This window comes from Lotus japonicus, chromosome 5, assembly GCF_012489685.1.
Source record: "Lotus japonicus ecotype B-129 chromosome 5, LjGifu_v1.2".
Classification (NCBI taxonomy): domain Eukaryota; kingdom Viridiplantae; phylum Streptophyta; class Magnoliopsida; order Fabales; family Fabaceae; genus Lotus; species Lotus japonicus.
The window spans coordinates 27,257,732-27,276,602 of NC_080045.1; the positions used below are offsets into that span (position 1 = coordinate 27,257,732).

Below are 18,871 nucleotides of genomic sequence, written 5' to 3' on the forward strand. Positions count from 1 at the left end.
AATACGAGTTTTCAAAGTAAACCAAGGCTTCCTAAAGCTTAAAGAGCTCTCGGCCGTGCCCTAACACACAAGGTAACAAGTTTCAGAATTAATTTTCCCAAAAGATCGTGATGTATGTTTTAGAGTCCAAAATTTAATGTACTTATAGCATATTTAAGAGAACCTTAAGAACTAAGACTACTGAAGAAATAAAACTGTCATTTTAAATTAAGCATTGTACTACTAAGTACTATCTTTAATATTCTAATCATGTATGTCATCATCTACTGATTCACGAATTGCATTTGCTAAAAGTTTACACCTAGGATCAAAGAATTTGAAGTGGTAATACAAATGATTTAGAATACAAAACATAAGAATTTTTCCTTTTCTAATCCAATGCCAATTTTGCAAAAATGATTTATCAATTGGTCACCTGCCTACTATATTCACGTGAAAGCAAAATTAGAACCTTGAATCAACATGAGACTTCTCCTAAGTAAATTTCAAAATCATTTTCAGTTATTAAGATTCTAAGAACAGGGCAAATATAATTGATTGGAAAGCTACTAACCCACATAATAGTTCAATAGCCTAAAAGGGGTTTCTTTAATTTCATTTCTGGGTTGAAATTCAAAAGATTAAAAAGAATGGACAATTAACATACTTCCATCTCAACATACGGTTTCCAAAATTACAATTCCAAAATACACACTCTAAAGTACAGTTAATATTAAAATAGGGATTGTGGTTTAAAGAACTCAATATATATATATATATATAGTAGTCCCTTTCATTGATAGAAATCAGCCTCAAATTAATTAGAATTGAAACCTCATTATGCCCCTAAAAATGTGGCAGTAACAAGGAGTCCTAGAACAAGTAAAAGTTGCGAAGAATTATTCTTATTTTAAAGTATTTTTGCTACAACCATCAATGGTACATGAAGACATGTATTTCCAAGTGCTATACCAAAACTTTCTAAGCAAAACAAAACGAATTATAAGTTCTCTTTCAAAAGTTGAAAGTCAAATTTTCCATTTTCCAACTTAATTAGTTAACAGCTAGATAAGCTAAAATCCTATTTTCCTCTTCTCATAAATCTATCATGTATAATACAGTAAGGACTAAGGAGCTAATACAATTGAAATTCTCATACCCTTTGCTATTGAACAACCAAAACACTAACTCACACCACACACATCAGACGCATAAGGGACCCTATTGATACAAAGCTTTTAAGCACAAAGTTTATGTCTTTCTCCTTCTACCTCAAGTCTCATGGTCATGGGACTGAGCTTCTCTTCCTCTGGTCTGGTCGTGCTCTCCCCTTCCTCCAGTAGCTATTGAAACTGAATAATAAGGCACATAACTCAGAGAATGGAACTTAGGATATGAACAAGACAGAAGTTAGGGTTTTGAAAAGGGGAAATTGAAATTGACAAAGTATCACCTCTAAACAATGATCTGACTTTGGATTTGGAAAGAGGAGGTCGAAAGCTTCAAGAAATTGGCCTTCTTTCTCAGAACGGAGCTCGCCGGAGATCGGAGGAAAAAGGTGGCGGCTAGGGTTTTGGTGGTGGCTCTCATGGAGAGGAAAAACAGAACAGGGACAGTGGTGATTGCTGCGTGAAGGAGGCATGGAGGTGGTGGTGCTCGCGGTTTTGGCACGTGGTGGTGGTGTTGTTGCAGGAAGGCACTATGGTGGTGAGGAGAAAGAAAATAAGTTGCAGAAGAAATAGAATGAGGAAGAAGAAAAGATATTTTTCTTTTGTGGGAGAAAGAGAGAAACGGTCGAGTGTGTGTGAGGGGATATGGTTCAGATTTTTAATGAGTGGCATGTGCATCCTTTGTGTGAGTATGTGGGACCAATGGTGTGTTCATACATCATGTATGGTACATGCATGTGGTGAAAGGAAAATGGTTTCATCTGATGGGGGTGGCTCACGTGCAAGGAAAGGTGAGGAGGAAGAAAATTAATTTAATGACTAAAGAGGGAGAAAGAGTGGGGACGGTTGAGAGAGTGAGTGGAGGGAGAGAGAAAGATCAATGCTTATTAGGGAAGTGGGGACCACGTGAAGGAGAGATAAGAAGTTATTGGGAATTTGAATTTTGAATGAGTGGTTGGGAAGATAGTGGATGGTATGAGAAGATGAGAATGAATTAATTGAGTGGTTGAGGGAAAAGAATAAAGAATATTCTTTGGTGATAGGCTAACATAGGTAATTATGAGAAGGAAACATGTTAGAGCAGGTCATCTTTATAAAGAAAGGGATAATTAACCAATAGAAATTATTAAGATTAAAATGAAATAACACACACAAAAATAATTATAATTTTATTATTCTATTTAAATAAAACTCTATAAAATAAAAATATTGAAATTAATTAATAAATAATACGCGTTGTCATGATTAAGGAGATTAAATAAATAAACGTTATATTAAATTTCGGGTCTTACACAGAGTAACCAAGTAATAGACATTTAGAAGACTTAGCATGAAATTTATGCAATCTATCCTTAGTATTAAGAACATAACAAACACAACCAAAAGGATGAAAATAAGAAATGTTGGGTTTGATATTCTTCCACAATTCATAGGGAGTCTTATTCAGAATTGGTCTCACAGAGATTCTGTTCTGAATGTAACACGCTGTGTTTACTGCCTCTGCCCAAAAGTGCTTAGCCATGCCAGTTTCTTGGAGCATGGTTCTAGCCATCTCCTGAAGAGTTTTGTTCTTCCTCTCAACAACACCATTTTGTTGAGGGGTTCTGGGACAAGAGAAATCATGTGCAATTCCATAGGAATCAAACAGACTCTCAAACTTGTCATTCTCAAACTCTCAACCATGGTCACTTCTGACACGCACAATCCTACAAGCCTTCTCGTTTTGCACTTGGGCTATGAAGGTAGAGAACACAGCATGAGACTCATCCTTGCGGGTTAGAAATTTTACCCATGTCCAGCGGCTATAGTCGTCAACAATGACCATCCCATATCTCTTGCCACCTATAGACTCAGTTTTCACTGGTCCAAACAGGTCGATATGCAGAAGTTCCAACGGCCTTGAGGTTAAGACAACATTCTTTGCCTTGAAAGGGACTTTTGTGAATTTGCCTTTCTGACATGCTTCACAAAGAGCGTCTGAAGAGAACTTCAGAGTGGGTAAGCCCCTGACAAGGTTTAGCTTGCTCAGCTGAGAAATCTTTCTCATACTGGCATGCCCTAACCGTCTATGCCATACCCATTGCTCTTCATTAACAGACAGAAGGCACTTCACATTCTGAGCCTCCAACTCAGATAATCTGATCTTATAAATGTTGTTCTTCCTCTTCCTGTTAAACAGAACAGAGCCATTGATCTGACTTACAGCCCGGCAGGACTTTTGATTGAAGATAACATCATAACCCTTGTCTGCTAATTGACTTATAGACAATAAGTTATGAGTTAAACCGTCTACCAATAAAACATTGATACGCCCCAAGTTGATGCAAGGGCTGAAATGGATCGTATAGGATTGATCTTGGATGATGAGAACTCTGAAATGTGAGAAAGAAGAAGAAGAATTTCGTGATAGAAGGGAAAGGGACAGAAAAGAGGGGAAGTTTTAGTGAAATGGAAGATGAAGACTTCACACAAAGGTGGTGGCAAACCTTTGATAAGCCTAATTCTTGAATCACTCAAGAACTATGAGAATCACTCTCACAAATCTGAATCACTCAGGAAAAAAAAATACTAATTCATTCATAATCTGTCTATTACATTGAAGGAGTGGTCCTTATAAAGAAGAAGAAAATTCAGCCTAGTTACAAAAAATGATGAGGTGTAATTTCTCTAGAAGAATCCTAGGCTAGGAGTTACAAATTAAAGGAGGAAGATAGTGATTTGCTTCAGCCCTGAACGTGTATTTGGTGGCTGATTGCTTCATGTAACTCCCTTTATTGATTGTTATTCTGACCAGGGAACATAGCATTCAATGCTCTTTATGCACTTAATTTCCTTGTCTTTGTAACTCCATTCTTGGCTTTGAAAGCTCTTCAATCCTTTGACTTTGCTGATGTAACTCCTCCATTCAGAACTTATTCAAATTCAAACACATTCAAAGAGTTTTAAGAAAGGAATGGGTCCCTCCCTTTAAGCCCTTCATGCGTCACATGCACACACACACCACTTGAAGTGGATTAAACACACTAAAATAAAATTCAGCAACATAATGCATTTGGATCCAACTTATTCAATTGGTCATTTGCATCTTTATTGAAATAAAATAAAACAAAGCATCACATGGCAGCCCCTATGCGTGGGCTGGCTCTTCTTCTTGGGCCTGAGTGATTATCATGATTTTTTGTTCCATCTCTTCTACCACTTTGTCTTCAAGAATGCTTGCCACTACTTGCTGAAGAGTCTCTTTGGCCTTTTTAGCTCTAGCCCTTGTCATTGGTCCTCCAAGTCCTTTTAGTGCTCCATGACCCTTGTCCTTGTCCTTGTCCTCATCATTCCCTCCCTCTTGAAAAGGATTTGACCTCAAATCAAATTCTCCTCCATCTGCATCGAAGAGAGATAAATCAGAGACATTAAAGGTTGAGCTGATGTTATACTCACCTGGAAGCTCTATTTTGTAGGCATTGTTATTGACTCTCTCAAGCACTTGAAAAGGTGCATCCCCTCTAGGTTGGAGTTTGGATTTCCTTTGTTCTGGAAACCTTTCCTTCCTCATGTGCACCCAAACCCAATCTCCGGGTTGGAACACCACCTCCTTTCTTCCCTTGTTAGTTTGCCTAGCATAACTCTCATTCTTTCTCTCAATGTGAGCCTTCACACGCTCATGCATCTTCTTGACATATTCAGCTTTGCCCTGTCCTTCCTTGTGCTTGAAAACAGAAATGTTAGGCATAGGCAACAAATCAAGAGGAGTCAAAGGGTTAAATCCATACACTACTTCAAATGGAGAGCAATTGGTAGTGCTATGGACAGCCCTATTGTAAGCAAATTCAACATGAGGTAAACACGCCTCCCAAGCCTTTAAATTGGCCTTAAGGACAGTCCTAAGCAAGGTGCCTAGGGTCCTATTAACCACCTCAGTTTGCCCATCAGTTTGTGGGTGGCAAGTGGTAGAGAACAAAAGTTTAGTGCCTAACTTCCCCCATAAAGTCCTCCAGAAGTGACTTAGGAACTTGGTGTCCCTATCACTAACTATGCTTCTAGGCATCCCATGAAGTCTTACAACTTCTTTAAAGAACAAATCAGCAACGTGACAAGCGTCATCAGCTTTCCTGCAAGGGATAAAGTGAGCCATTTTTGAAAACCTATCAACAACCACAAAAATTGAATCCTTACCATTCTTTGTTCTAGGGAGGCCTAAAACAAAGTCCATAGACAGGTCAACCCAAGGATATTCAGGGATTGGCAAAGGAGTATACAAACCATGTGGCATCACCTTAGACTTAGCCTTCTTGCAAACAATGCAATGTTCACAAAACTTTATCACATCATGTTTCATTTTGGGCCAATAGAAATGTTCCTGTAAAGTTTCTAGAGTCTTTTGGACTCCGAAATGACCCATTAATCCCCCAACATGAGATTCTTTAACAAGCAGTTCTTTAATGGAAATTTTAGGCACACACAACCTGTTTTCTTTAAATAAAAATCCATTGTGCCTATAAAATCCATTTTGAGAAACTTTCTCACAAGCCACAAAAATTTCAGCAAAGTTATCATCTTTTTCATACATTTCTTTCACATGTTCAAGTCCTAGCAATTTAGTCTCTAACATGGAAAGCAACACGTGTCTCCTGGATAAAGCATCAGCCACAATGTTACTTTTCCCCTTTTTGTGTTTTATGACATAGGGAAATTGTTCCAAAAATTCAACCCATTTGGCATGCCTTTTGTTCAACTTACCTTGCCCCTTCAAGTATTTCAGCGACTCATGATCACTATGGATCACGAATTCCTTGGGCAAAAGATAATGCTGCCAAGTCTTCAAAGCTCTCACCAAAGCATACAATTCCTTATCATAAGTGGAATAGTTAAGGGCAGCTCCGCTTAACTTTTCACTAAAATAAGCAATTGGGTGGCCTTCTTGAAGCAACACAGCACCAATACCTACATTTGAAGCATCACATTCAAGTTCAAAAGATTTAGCAAAGTTAGGTAAAGCAAGTATAGGGGCATGGGTAAGCTTATGCTTTAGGGCAGCAAAGGCCTCTTCTTGATTCTTTCCCCAATGAAAACCCACATTCTTTTTCACCACTTCATTTAGGGGTGCTGCCAAGGTACTAAAGTCCTTAACAAACCTCCTGTAGAAACTAGCCAAGCCATGAAAACTTCTTACATCACCCACGGATTTAGGAGTGGGCCACTCTTGAATGGCTTTGATCTTTTCCTCATCAACCTGCACTCCTTTCGAACTCACAACAAAACCAAGAAATACACAACATGGTCAGTGCAAAAAGTGCATTTCTCAAGATTGGCAAACAATTGTTCCTTTCTAAGCATACTCAAGACAGATCTTAAGTGCTCAACATGCAGCTCAAGAGTAGTGCTATAGACCAAAATATCATCGAAGTACACAACCACAAATTTCCCAATGAATTCCCTCAAAACATGGTTCATTAGTCTCATAAAAGTACTAGGTGCATTAGTTAAACCAAAAGGCATAACCAACCATTCATACAAACCATATTTAGTTTTGAAAGCAGTTTTCCATTCATCCCCTTCTTTAATCCTTATTTGATTGTATCCACTTTTCAAATCAATTTTAGAAAAATAACATGCTCCATGCAATTCATCAAGCAAATCATCAAGTCTAGGAATAGGGTGCCTATACTTAATGGTGATGTTATTCAAGGCTCTACAATCAGAGCACATTCTCCAAGTCCCATCTTTCTTTGGTACCAAAATCACCGGTACAGCACAAGGACTCATGCTATTTCTTACCCACCCTTTGTTCAAGAGTTCTTCCACTTGTCTTTGAATTTCAGTGGTTTCTTGTGGGTTGCTTCTATATGCTGGCCTATTAGGCAAAGAAGCTCCCGGAATGAGATCAATTTGATGCTCAATTCCTCTCAGTGGTGGTAAACCACTTGGAACACTTGTTGGAAACACATCCTCATAATCCTGCAAAAGAGATTTAACACTAGAAGGCAGTTCAAAATTTTCAAAAGTGTTAGTGTTCAAAATTTGATTTTTGCAAAACATCAAGTACAGGATCTGTTTTGAAGCTATCATCCTTTTCACCTCTCTCTTTTTTATCAAACAAATTTCTTTTCTCTCAAGTATTTCACTCTTTTCTTTTTGCTCTCTCTCAAGTGTTTCACTCTTTTCTTTTTGCTTTCTCTCAAGTGTCTCACTCTTTTCTTTTCTCTCTTGTTCAATCTTTTCTCTCATTTTCTTTTGATCCTCACGCACCTCCCTAGGGCTCAAAGGTTTGAGCGTAATTTTCTGGCCATGATGTTGGAATGAGATCTTGTTGGTGCTGCCATTATGATCAGAGTTGGTGTCATATTGCCATGGTCTTCCCAACAGTATGTGACTAGCCTCCATGGGAACAACATCACAAAGAACCTTATCCCTGTATTTGCCAATGGAAAAGTCAACTTCAACTTGCTTACTTACTAGTATTTCTCCATAGTGGCTGAGCCATTGAAGTTTGTATGGCCAAGGATGTGGTTTTGTGACCAGGTTCAGCTTCTCCACCATTCTTTCACTAGCCACATTAGTACAGCTCCCGCCATCAACAATCATCAAGCAAATCTGCCCATTGACACAACATCTTGTGTGAAAGATATTCTCTCTTTGGCTTTCTTTCTTTGGCTTTTGTTGGCTACCAAGCATTCTCCGGATCATCAACAGTTCACAATTCATGGCTGCCTCCTCTTCTTCTTCACTTTGTTCTCCTTTGGACTCACTGGTGTAGTCTCCATCATCCTTAAGAATCATGGTCTTTTTGGAGGCACACTCATAAGCATAATGTCCCATACCTTGGCATTTGAAGCACTTGACCTCTTTGCTCTTTTTGGATGGTTGTTCAAGAGGTTTTCAAGGAGCTGAAGCTTGTGGTTTGGTGGCTGGTTTGCTAAGGGTGCTCGGACCTTCATTCTTCATTATGTCTCTCCAAGATGAATTGGAATTGGTAGAACTCTTCCTTGCAAGCCCTTTCCTTTTGAGTTGTTGCTCAACTTTAGTGGTCTTGTGCAGCAATTCTTCCATGTCTACATATTCCTGAAGTTCTACAATATCTCTAACATCATTAGATAAACCATTAATAAATCGAATCATGGTTACCTCTTCATCCTCCTCAAGATTGGCTTGCAACATAAGCACCTCAAGTTCTTTGTAATACTCCTCAACACTCTTGCTGCCTTGGGTAAGTTTTTGAAGTTTAAATTTTACATCCCTAGCATGGCTTGAAGGGACATATCTTTTCCTCATGATTCGTTTCATTTCAGCCCATGTTTCCACCGCTGGCTCCTCATTTCTCAATCTCTCTTTTGCAAACTTATTCCACCAAACAAGAGCAAAGTCTGAAAAGTGAGCAGTTGCAAGTTTCACCTTTTGGTCCTCCTCATAGTTGTTGCAAGCAAAGACATGCTCTATTTTGAGTTCCCACTCCAAGTATGCCTCTGGATCACTCTTTCCCTTAAAAGGAGGAATTTGGAATTTGACTCCTTCAATCCGAGCAGGTCTAGGATTTTCATGAATTCGTCGTGGCCTCCCGCCTTCACTGTCACTATTGTTCCGGTTCTCCATTTGATCCAGCCTTTCGTGGATCTCTTCAATTTGCCTCCCCATTAAGTTTTCCAGATGTTGAGTAAGAGCCCGCATTTCGATGGTCGAAAGTTGCACTGCTGGTTGTGTAACACCTCGATTTCGGTGGCGTCACTTTAGTAACCAAAATAAACTTAATGCGGAAAAACGTGAATATATTTTTTTTCGATAATAACTAAGACAAGACTGAATTAAATAAAACCCAAATGCTAAAAGGTAATAAAACTAATATACAATATATAAACAGCCCCCGCTGTAAGTAACAACCTCGTTACGAGTAACCTCCAGTGACGGAAAGAAAACTGTAACGCCCGTAGGCAATATGTACAAACCAAATAAAAAGGTGAAGTGTCCGCAACACCATCCCTCAAAACTGAGAATAAGTCAGCCCAGATGGCCTAAAACAAGACCTCCTAAGTCCAACCAACTCCCTGTGATTCCCGTAAAGAAACCACACAAAAAGCTATAGGTGGGAAACTACCCTGTTCCCAAAGGAACAAATGATGTTCAGAGCTAGGACTCTACTCCTACACTAATCCCATCTCGAGGAGCTCACACTAACACTCAATCCTACATGCTAGCATGATCGTCGTCCGAATTCGAAATCCAGAACGACCTAGTCTACATACACCATCCGTCCTCCTCTCGCAACCGCGATACGCTTCAGTTCCTGCATCTCAACCCTAGTTCCTCCCGAAGGATGAACCATCATGAATCAGCCCGCCAAAGACATCTGACAAAGGGCGTTTGTTCGCCAAAGCACACACAGAAGACGCGAGGGTCAACTCCAAAGAATTATATAAATAATACCACCAATAGATACCATTAAAGGATTAGCCACTTAGGCTTATAACTAGGGATAACATCCTAGGGTTGCATTATTCCACAAAGAATATAACGACAGTAAAACACAGTTAACATGCATCCAGTAGAACTAACAAGTATCAAACACACTCATCACTAAGTCAGTATGCATGTGGCATGAAATGATATGCAGGTTAACCCAGTTAACCACATGCATTCCGGAAAGGGATGGACATCAAACGGATCAGCCCTAACACCAGCCACGGTGGAACCATTTCGGCCCGCGTGCCTCTTACACCACACAAAGGTAGCCAGATCAGCAGTAAACCCGTAGGTCTGCCATTTCGGTCTGCTACAAGAGACGTCTATAAACGCTCTTTCACGGCATTCCGACGAGGTCCAGAGTACGTCCTGTGTTAATACCCCATTAATGTTGCATGTATGTAAAATGATTAGTCAAACAACGTCTCCGTCCTCACTCGACACGTCGCCACGTGTTCTAGGGAAGTTAAAGTCTCTAAAAGATTACCCTAAGGTAAAGTCGATTCTGCGACCAAAAGACACACTTCATAACGACACATAGCTGCTCCAACAGCACCACAACAAACGCTGCTCCAACAGCACAATAACAAACGCTGCTCCAACAGCACAACAATAAACGCTGCTCCAACAGCACAACAACAAACGCTGCTCCAACAGCACAACAACAAACTCAACACTTGGATCCGACGACACTCCTCGTTTTTCCAAACTATGATTTGACTTCCAATGCCTTCCTTCGAGGTTGTTATCATTACTTAAAGATTTTGAGGTTATTTAAGGTCTTATGAATTTTCTTTATAAAATAGATTCCATTTTGTCTTATCGCAAGTCTTATACATTTTCAGGATCTCCCAATCCCAAGTCGCTTCCAGAGGATGTCTCGATCCACTAAACAAAATTAAGGCCCGAACCTCGTTCGTCCTATCAAACTTTCTCAAAACTCTCAAAATAAAATCGGCATGACCTGCCCGCTATTCTCACCATTCAGAATCTCAGATTCCAGTACAGAGCATATTTAAATCATCACAATCAACAACATGTCATATATCAATAAATCGCATCATAAACACTTAGCACTTAGCATATAAAGCATGCACCACACATCCTAGATTACCCACATAGCACATAGCATGTAAGACAATCTCAAAAACATTCAGTAGATGAATCATCTACATTGTCAGCCGAAGCCTCAGAAAACATTTTCCAATCACACACAATCCAGTGCATAAACAGTAAACAATGTCGAAACATCGACCCTAGGCATTAACTAGAGATTCAGTGAGAAGCCCTCACCTGTAGATTCTCCAGGACGATCTCCTAACACTTGTTCACAATCAAAGGCTTGCTCCTCTGGGAATTCCTCAAAATCACCTTTAGAGCAAAACCACAGAAATACTATCAGAGTCTATCGAAAACTAAGCTATCGATACTTACTAAGGTTACTCGAAGTAATCTATACTCTAAGGTACGATAATCTAGCGCGAAAGACAAGTTTTCGGAAAAGGAAATTTTCCTCTTCCCCCCTAATAGGGCTCGGCCACTTTGTGCAATTATGGGGCTCGGTTTTTCTTCGATCAAACTTGGTTCCTATGCTTTCATTAGCCTTAACTAAGGGTATTCTGAACTCGGAAAAATTATCGGATCAAAAACTGTCGCAGGGGTATTTTGGTCATGATTTTTAACTTAGGATTTTCAAAACTGAAATCCCAAAAACCAAATTTTGCAGGGACGTCACCAACGACGTTTATGACAACTAATCCTACTAGCACTAAGCTAAGGCGATAGTTTTCAGCCTAAAGGTTGAAGCTTTACTCCAAAAACTCCAAAAATGGGTATTTTAGGCTAAAATTGATTCCGGCGGAATTCCGGCGACATAACGGAAAATCTAATCCGGCAGAAGTGATCTTGGGCACATAAAGAAGAGGTTTAGAATCAGAAATGAAAGATTCGGGATAGTTTTGCAAAAACCCATAAACTATCAGCTCAGAAAAGTCTACAGAAAAGCTATGGAAAAAGCGATCAGAGGTAAGGATTAGCGACTATACCTCGAAACCTTGAAGTAGCAACTAACGGATCAACGATCAAGCAAGTAATGAAGAAAATTCTTCTTCCTTCTTCCTTGGATGAACTCGCGGCCTTGAGGAGAGAAAATGGAGGAGTTTTGTGTTTTTTTCTCACTTGTTTGCTATATATAGAAGATGGAAATTCGCGGGAAAATGAAAGTTTCGCGAATCTGATTTTTCCGGCGTCATTCTCCGTGAATTAATAGATATGTTTTGGCGAAAGAATTCCAAAACTAAAATGAGGTCTCTTTGTATTTTTGGCAACTAAAGCATAGTCGGTATAAAACTATTTTACCCGATAAGTTGCTTTTTGCATCGGATGTCGGAATGGAAAACTTCCTTCGGAAGAAAGATTGAAATCATCAAGAGAAATGGGTGTACGCGTGTGGAATATTCATTTGAAGCTCTGAATAGAAAAAGTCTTCATTGTCGAGAATTCTAGGGTTTTGAAATACCAGGGATTCGGTTTCGGCAAACTTCCGATGATTGGAATCGAACGTTCGTAGATCCTAGAGTTTCGCCTCGAAACGATTGTGATATATGGAAAAAGAGAAGTTCTAACATTTCTCTGAAGATTTTTGGAATTAACTTCCGTCGTGCCTAAAAGTGAAAATTAGCTATATACTAGGGTTTCTGACCTAGGTTTAAGCGTAAAACGATCGTGCTATAACTTTTATCGACTTCAATACGAACCTCAGACTTTTCCTGAACTTTCTCCTTCATACATTTATTTCATTTACTAAACTCTTGTTCAGGTTTCCCTTTGCCATGCTTCAAACCTACCGGTGAATAAGAATTTATTCACTTGGTATAAACTGAAAAACTTGGGCCTTACAGGTTGTTCCTCCTCTTCTCCTGACATCTTTGAACAAATGAAAAGATTCAAGTAGAACAGAAAAAAAAATGTTAGTGTTTAACTCACTTCACTCGTGTTTTCCCTCAAATTAGCTTTTTTTCTATGATGTGCACTCTTGCTTTTTTCCACTCAAAAATTCTCACAATCTCGTGAGTAAATCAAAGTTAAGACACACAAAGGAACACCCCCAATTTGTGCAAAGTCTCAAGGATTAGGATAGACTTTAGGATATGAAAAAAAAGAAGACAAGACAAATCACAACAGAAATGGAAAGGACTCAAAATATTTAGAGACTAAAGAAGAATTCAAGAACAAACAGAAAGAAGAAAATAAATTGGAATGCTAGCAACAAAATTACCTTGAACAATTGAATTTGGCTAATTAAACAAGAACCATTCAGCCATCTTTTTTTTTTGAATTTTCATTTTTTTTTTGAATTTTCGTTTGGTAATTTGTTTTTGATTCTGAACAATTAACAAGGCTTAACTTTTGCAATGGTTCAGCCAAAAGAAACAAAAACTAAAATCAAGGTAACAAGAAATGACAAAGAGTTGCTAACCAGAATTCCAGATAAGAAAAGAAACCAAAATCCTAGAACCGGAGCTCTGATTACCAAATGATACGCCCCAAGTTGATGCAAGGGCTGAAATGGATCATCTAGGATTGATCTTGGATGATGAGAACTCTGAAATGTGAGAAAGAAGAAGAAGAATTTCGTGATAGAAGGGAAAGGGACAGAAAAGAGGGGAAGTTTTAGTGAAATGGAAGATGAAGACTTCACACAAAGGTGGTGACAAACCTTTGATAAGCCTAATTCTTGAATCACTCAAGAACTATGAGAATCACTCTCACAAATCTGAATCACTCAGGAAAAAAAAATACTAATTCATTCATAATCTGTCTATTACATTGAAGGAGTGGTCCTTATAAAGAAGAAGAAAATTCAGCCTAGTTACAAAAAATGATGAGGTGTAATTTCTCTAGAAGAATCCTAGGCTAGGAGTTACAAATTAAAGGAGGAAGATAGTGATTTGCTTCAGCCCTGAACGTGTATTTGGTGGCTGATTGCTTCATGTAACTCCCTTTATTGATTGTTATTCTGACCAGGGAACATAGCATTCAATGCTCTTTATGCACTTAATTTCCTTGTCTTTGTAACTCCATTCTTGGCTTTGAAAGCTCTTCAATCCTTTGACTTTGCTGATGTAACTCCTCAATTCAGAACTTATTCAAATTCAAACACATTCAAAGAGTTTTAAGAAAGGAATGGGTCCCTCCCTTTAAGCCCTTCATGTGTCACATGCACACACACACCACTTGAAGTGGATTAAACACACTAAAATAAAATTCAGCAACATAATGTATTTGGATCCAACTTATTCAATTAGTCATTTGCATCTTTATTGAAATAAAATGAAACAAAGCATCACATGGCAGCCCCTATGCGTGGGCTGGCTCTTCTTCTTGGGCCTGAGTGATCATCATGATTTTTTGTTCCATCTCTTCTACCACTTTGTCTTCAAGAATGGTTGCCACTACTTGCTGAAGAGTCTCTTTGGCCTTTTTAGCTCTAGACCTTGTCATTGGTCCTCCAAGTCCTTTTAGTGCTCCATGACCCTTGTCCTTGTCCTTGTCCTCATCAAACATTGTCAATGCATGGACTACTATCTACACAAATAGTACCAGTACCAACAATTTTACCCTTCTCGTTGCCACCAAAGCCAACTTCGCCTCCAGGCTTAAGTTTTAGCTCTTGGAACATACGCCTTTCTCCCGTCATGTGACGCGAGCATCCACTGTCCAGATACCATGATTGGTGTTTCAGTGGAGCTATCAAGGATATCTGCAACATAGATAATCTTATCCTTAGGTACCCACTTTCTGGGTCCTCTCTTGTTAGTTACCCCAGAGGTTCTGATCACCTTGGGTTTCTCAACATGATAATGTAAAGGAATTTTTGCATGATATTTAGACATGGAGAAAGATCTCTTTTTAAGAGGAGGTTTGGCAACTTCAGCAGGTAAAGGATCAGGCAATATGGGACTAGAGGGAACAAAGCATTCATACAAAGATTTAGCGTTAGGCATAGAAGGCTCATTTCTAATTAGTTTAGAATAGCCAATGCCATGCATTCCAGTTCTGTTTACGCCATAGATCATTAAAGCCATTAAGCTTCTGTCTACGCTTTTAGCCAGGAATCTTTGAAAAGATTTTTCAAACTTAGATTCATGCTTACTATCAGAGGCATCGCAGGCAATAACTTCTTCTAACTTAGCAATTTGTTTCTTAAGCACAGAGTTAGAATTCACTAAAGCATGGTTATCATTTTTTAAATCAGAAATGATTTTCTCATGTTTAGAAGGAGTCTTAGAAGCAGCAGATAAGTCTTTTTTCAGCTTTTTATGCTTAGACAATAAAGAGTTATACTTATCCATGATATCAGACAAAGCATGTTTCAGTTCAGAGGTTGAGAAAGAAGCGAATACCTCATTTTCATCGTCTGAGTTAGGATCTCCTTCTGATTCTGAGTCAGAGTCAACAGCATCCTTTGACTCTGCTCCTTTGTCTTTGACAATAGCCATGAGTCCTTGGACTTCACCATCAGAGTCAACATCCTCTGACTCTGGTTCGTCAAAAGTCACCATCAGACTTTTCTTGGTCTTGAAGTGCTTCTTTGGCCTCTTGTCCTTCTTCAACTTTGGACAGTCACTTTTGTAGTGCCCTGATTCTTTGCACTCAAAGCATGTGACTTCCTTAATTGAGGACTTCTTCTGACCTGAGGATTCAGACTTTCCTTTGGCCTTTCCAGAGCCTTTGTACTTGCTCTGCCTGTGCTTCCAGATACGATTGAGTCTTTTAGAGATCAGAGTCAGCTCATCTTCATCAGAATCTTCTGATGCTTCTTCAGATTCTTCTGCTTCAGCTTAGAGAGCTTTTGACTTCTCAGCTTTAGCCTTCTCAGATTTGGATTTCAAGGCTATTGACTTCTTCCTCAGATCTTGCATCTCTGAGCGCTTCAGCTCATGGCACTTCAGTATGCTGATGAGTTCTTCTAAACTCATACGCTCAACATCTCTCGTAAGCTCTATTGAAGTCACCAGGGGCATCCAGCTTTCAGGAAGACTTCTGATGACCCTTATGACATGATCTTTTGTTGTGTAGCTCTTGTTGAGAGGTCGTATTCCAGCTACAAGCAACTGAAATCTGGAAAACATTTCTTCAATGGACTCGTTTGGCTCCATGATGAAGGATTCTTTGACTTTTGGATCAAGGACAACGCCTTTGATTCTTTGACTTTCTTGTTTCCTTCATAAGACATCTTCAGGGATTGAAAGATGCCCTTTGCATACTCACGATCTGTAATCTTCTGGTACTCTTCATAAGAGATAGCACTTAGAAGAATTGCTCTAGCTTTGTGATGTTGTGAGTAAAGCTTCTTTTGATCTGCAGTCATCTCTGACCTTGGGATCTTCTTGCCCTCTTCATCAACTGGACGCTCATAGCCATCCACAATAATATCCCAGAGATCTGCATCGAAACCCAGAAAGAAACTTTCAAGTCTATCTTTCCAATATTCGAACCTTTGACCATCGAACACGGGAGGCTTTGCATTGTAACCATCTTTTTGCGTTTCACTGGTGGTAGCCATTGTTTTTCACACCGGCCCGGATCACTGAACACTGTTAGGTGTGGTAATCAGAACTTGCGCTCTGATACCAATTGAAGGTATGAAAAACGGTAGAAAGGGGGGGGTTTGAATAACGTTTTCCGAATAAAACTTCCACCTTAAAGATTTTAACAAATCTTTCGAGAACAAAGTGCTTAAGATAAGAGATAGAAAAGCACACAAGGATTTTATCTTGGTTCACTTGATGAATCACTCAAGCTAATCTAGTCCACCCGTTAAGGTGATATCTTCCTTCTTAGAATGAAGGCAATCCACTAATCAGGTAAATGTTACAACTGCACTTGAAACCTACAAGTGACTAACAATACACTGACTTAGCTCACTCTAAGATTCATTCTCTTAGTCTTCTCTAGGATCCGATCAAACTTGATCTCCTAAAGGTAACTAAACAACTGTTTAAGAAAGAATGTTTACAAAGAATTTGCATCTAAAAAGCTAAGAGTAAACACAATGAATTCAGATGAAAGAATGCTTAGAAAGTTTGAATATGGCTTGCGCGTGTGAGATTCTTCCAACCGCATCTTTCAATCTTCAGCCTCTATTTATACTCCAAGGATTAGGGTTTGAACGCTGCATGAAAATGCTACCGTTGGAGGGCAGTTCTGGAAATTCCAGCTTCTGCTGTGGCTGAGAATGTTACGTAGGTCGTCAGGATAGTACATTTGCTTTTGTACTTGGATAGTGACTTGACCTTTAAACCTAGTAGACTTCTGATCAGGGGAATGCTTCATGTTGGAACTTGTGAAGCTCGTTGATCAGAGTCAGAGGGAAGCAGAGATCCTCTGACCGTTGTATCTTCTGATTCTGAACTCAGAGGGAAGTACATGGTCTTCAGAGTCATCTTGCTTCTGGACATCAGAGTTTCCACTTTTCAGCTTCTGGATCTTCAGAGTCTTCTACACCATCAGAACATCTGAACCTTCAGAGTTTCTTGGTGGTCAGAACGTCTGGATCTTCAGAACTTCAAGTGACTGAGTCCATATCAGAGCTTGTATGACTTCAGATCTTCTGAAGCGTTTCTACTGTTCAGAGTGAACATAGATGTTGCGAAAGCGTTGCTTGGGTCACTCTTTATTCACAGTGCTTCTGATTTGTGTGAGATTGAATTGAGGTCAGAGCCTGTAAATAGCACACTCAGAAAAACACGTTAGAGTACCATAATTGTTCATACTAAAATGTTAACTTGTAATCATCAAAACATAGAGTTGTACTACACGATCAAAACTTGATCTTACACCCGGAAATCGATGTGTCACAGATAGAATCTTGCTTTCCTGAGACTTGAGACATGATGAAATAGTACAGAGTTTACAAATTCCGAGAATTGAAGAAAAATTGAGAGCAGAGAAAGAAAAGGATTACTGAACCAGAACACTCAATCAGTTGTAAGGTAGAAAAGTGGTCGTTGGTGATGATTATATAACGACTGAGTAGAGGAGAAGCAATCATGATGATGATATCATAACGGCTGTTATTGGTAGTTACGAGAAAACTAGCTGTTAGAGCAAGGAGATGCGGTAATTGCTATGCTTCTTCAAAGAAACAGATCCCAAGATTTCCTCTTAACTTCTCAAATGTGATAGCATCAAGTGGTTTGGTGAAGATATCCCCCAGTTGCTTTTCAGTAGAAACATGCTCGAAAGTAATAATTTTATCTTCAACCAAGTCTCTAATGAAGTGGTGTCTGATATCAATGTGCTTGGTCCTGCTATGTTGAAGTCGATTTTTGGAAATATTAATAGCACTAAGATTGTCATAATACAATGTCATGACATCTTGCTTGACTTCATACTCCTTTAGCATTTGTTTCATCCACATGAGTTGAGTGCAGCTACTCCCAGCATCAACATATTCAGCTTCAGCAGTTGACAAAGAGACACAATTTTGCTTCTTGCTGAACCAAGAAATCAAGTTATTTCCTAGGTAGAAACAACATCCAGATGTGCTTTTCCTATCATCAGCACTTCCAGCCCCATTTGCATCACAATAACCAACAAGAGTAGAATTTGTATCATGTGTATAAAGAATACCATAATCACATGTACCATTAATGTAACACCCCGATTTCGGTGGCGTCACTTTAGTAACCAAAAGTAAACTTAATGCGGAAAAACGTGAAATATTTTTTTTCGATAATAACTAAGACAAGACTGAATTAAATAAAACCCAAAAGCGAAAAGCAATAGAACTAATATACAATATATAAACAGCCCCCGCTGTAAGTAACAACCTCGTCACGAGTAACCTCCAGTGACGGAAAGAAAAGTGCGACGCCCGTAGGCAATATATACAAACCAAATGAAAAGGGTGAAGTGCCCGCAACACCATCCCTCAAAACTGAGAATCAGCTGACCCAATGGCCTGAAAATAAGACCTCCTAAGTCCAACCAACTCTCTGTGATTCCCGTAAGGAAACCACACAAAAAGCTATAGGCGGATCTACCCTGTCCCCTAAGTAACAAATGAAGCAAGACTGTCAGAGCTAAAACTCTACTCCTACACTAATCCTAACTCGAGGAGCTCATACCAACACTCAAAACTATGTGCTATCATGATCGTCGTCTGAATCAGAATCCAGAACGACCAAGTCTACTAACCCTATCCGTCCTCCCCTCGCAACCGCAGTGCGCTCCGATGCTGGACTCACGGGCTTAGGGCCCGAACCCTG

General features: G+C 39.3%; 1 pseudogene; it reads right to left on the reverse strand.

Annotated features, from left to right (window-relative positions):
- Window positions 1-4,479: 4,479 nt before the first annotated feature.
- On the reverse strand, window positions 4,480-8,531 carry LOC130717123 (uncharacterized; annotated as a pseudogene).
- Window positions 8,532-18,871: the final 10,340 nt, after the last annotated feature.